At 49.3% G+C, this 2,780-nt stretch overlaps 1 long non-coding RNA gene across 1 annotated transcript; it reads right to left on the bottom strand.

The window, feature by feature from the left end:
• Positions 1 to 642: 642 nt before the first annotated feature.
• LOC119340337 lies at positions 643 to 1,413 on the bottom strand. The gene is made up of 2 exons (XR_005164497.1): positions 1,230 to 1,413; positions 643 to 993 (listed from the first exon to the last, which is right to left on the bottom strand). It is a non-coding gene; the product is annotated as an uncharacterized LOC119340337 (long non-coding RNA).
• Positions 1,414 to 2,780: the final 1,367 nt, after the last annotated feature.

Here is a 2,780-nt window from a genome sequence, read left to right as displayed (position 1 = left end):
GGATCCAGCAGCCTGCACAAAAGGGAACTGTGTCTCGTCGAAGTGAACGTGACGGGACAGAAGCACACGCCCGGAGACTGGATCGTAGCAACGATAGCCGGAGTGATCAGTAGGATAGCCGAGGAACACACAAGCAACGGACCGCGGCGCGAGTTTGTGGGCAGCAGTAGAAGCCGTATTGGGGTAGCATAGGCACCCAAAAACGCGGAGGTGTGCGTACGACGGCGGGGAGCCAAAGAGCAGTTCGTAGGGTGTGTGTCGGCGGCGTGGGCGACATGGACGACGATTGAGGAGATATGTGGCGGTGGAGAGGGCATCGGGCCAGAAGGTGGTGGGGGCGTGCGAGTGAAAGAGAAGGGTGCGCATGCCGTCGGTGAGAGTGCGGATGATGCGCTCAGCGCGACCATTTTGCTGGGACGTGTATGGGCAAGATAATTGGAAGAGGATCCCGTGAGAGGCGAGGAACGAGCGAAACGCGCGGTTGTCGAACTCACGGCCGTTGTCGGTGCGGAATTGGAGGATGGGGCGCTGGAATTGGGTGGCTACATACGCATGAAAAGTGATTAGTATCTCAAAGACATCCGATTTACGACGCAACGGGAACGTCCAAGCATAATGGGTGTGATCATCCAACACAACAAGAAAGAAAGAAAAACCTGAATTACTCACAACCGGAGATGTCCAGACGTCACAATGCAATGTATGAAAGGGAGAGGGAGCAACATGGGAGGATTCCGGAAAAGGAAGTCGAGTATGTTTTCCTAGCTGACAAGCATGGCATGAGTGTTCGTGCACTTTATTACATTTGAAAGGAAAGGTAGCTAAAACCCTAGATAAAGCGGCGTGCCCGGGATGGCCGAGGCGGGCATGCCAGAGCGTGGAGCTGGTTGTGTCGGCGAGGAGGGCAGTCGCGGTGGTGTGAGGCGCGATGCGAAGCGGGTAGAGCTCGTCGGGGCTGTCACATCGGAGCACCACCGTCCCGGAATGCAGATCCTTAACAGAGAAGCCAAACGGGTCAAATTCCACGGAAACAAAATTGTCACGAGTAAGTGCACGAACAGAAATTAAGTTCTTAATGAGAGAAGTGGAAACTAAGATGTTATTAAGATGGAGAGGCCGAGAGGAGGTGGGAAGAGCGGTAGAGCCGACATGTGAGACAGGGAGAGATGTGCCGTCACCAACTATGATATGAGTGGGATGGTGACGAGAAGAGGTGAGAGAGAGAGTACCGGGATGGGCAGCCATGTGTGAAGATGCGCCTGTGTCAAGGAACCAATCGCCTCCCCCCGAGTAGGGTTGCTGCTGCATCGAGAGGAGGGCATGCTGGAGCGCCGGCGTCTCCCATGGGTTGCCAGCCGTCGGGGCGTGCGCTGGTGCAGGGGCTGGCAGGACCGAGCCGACGGGGGAGTAGGGGCCGTACTGCGCGGGAGGGAAGGCGCCGTAACCCTTGTGTTTTATCGAAACAAGCGCACAAACAAGATAATCATCGAAACAATATTATGTTCTCAGCAAGGCCATGTGCATTCTTCACGTACAGTGGTCTTAGATCAATTGATAATCACCAGAACTAACTACAATACATAATATGTGAATCAAGAGTGAGAAAATACCAGGAAGATGATTTGTGTAGTTGCAGGAGCTCAGGGGAAAGGAGAGTAGGCGGACCTGCTTGTTGGAGCTCCTTGACTGGCCAGTTGAACGTGCATCCACAGCCGAGAGAGTGCTACTACCCTACATGAGAGCATGTTAAATGGAAAAAACTCAAACCCCTAACAAGAACATTTTTTGAAATATCCATAAAATCCAGATCGGGATAGGGGGACTAACACGAACTCATCCTTCACGCGAGAACTGCCACTCGATGGAGATGGTTGGTACCCCACGCCACTCCAGGCATCATCATATTCCTCCTTCATGCGAGCACCACCGCTCGGCAACCTCCACATCGGCCGGCTCGGCTCCCTCGACGGCCGCTGTGCCCCATGCCGACATGAGCGCCCATCCAAAGGGAAATAAAGAAGTAGACAACAAAACAAAGAGCGATGTTAATATAACCACATCATTTAATTCACATGTCAAGATACAATAGGAAGTCTTTCCACCAAGCGGCTTGATACATACAATTAAACTCAGGAAAATAATTTTCACCACTTATAGATAATAATCAGCTGTAAGGGGGCACGTAGACAACCGCATACCAGTATACATGCAAATAACTTCCAAACTAAATGTATGCCACAGGAAAAGTAAACTCCAACATATTATCAAAGAGATAATAAAAGCTCTGAACCAAAAAATCTAAGAAATGCTCAATTCAGTTTACTTAATAGTTACGAAATTAATTATTCTCGGTCAGGTGGTTCTGGTATACTTAAGAAAACACTTGTAGACTTAAAGTACAGATAAATACTCAAGCTACATGGAACTATAGTCAACAACATAGTTCTATAATAACAAGTGATTCCAATTAAACACAAGTGCTCAGAACCATGGAACTGGAGCTTTATAAAATCATGCTACTAATTATCTAGACAACAATTAAACTCATATGCGGACCATGGTCAACTATGGGTTTATACACTCGTCTGAAATATTGGCCACTAAAAACATAACAGCATTAATCCAGTCAACACATACCTCAAGTACTGAAGGACTAAGGCACTGATCATCTGTTTGACTCGTTTTCACTTATGCATACGCTATTTTTTATAAAGTGATCAAGCAGGGGTGCAGCATCGTCGAGCAGGGGCGGCGGCGACAGCCAGACCACCTTGAGCACC

This window comes from Triticum dicoccoides, chromosome 7B (genome assembly GCF_002162155.2).
Source record: "Triticum dicoccoides isolate Atlit2015 ecotype Zavitan chromosome 7B, WEW_v2.0, whole genome shotgun sequence".
Lineage (NCBI taxonomy): Eukaryota > Viridiplantae > Streptophyta > Magnoliopsida > Poales > Poaceae > Triticum > Triticum dicoccoides.
Note: the sequence above shows the minus strand (reverse complement) of the source record. Positions and strands in the feature narration are given on the sequence as shown.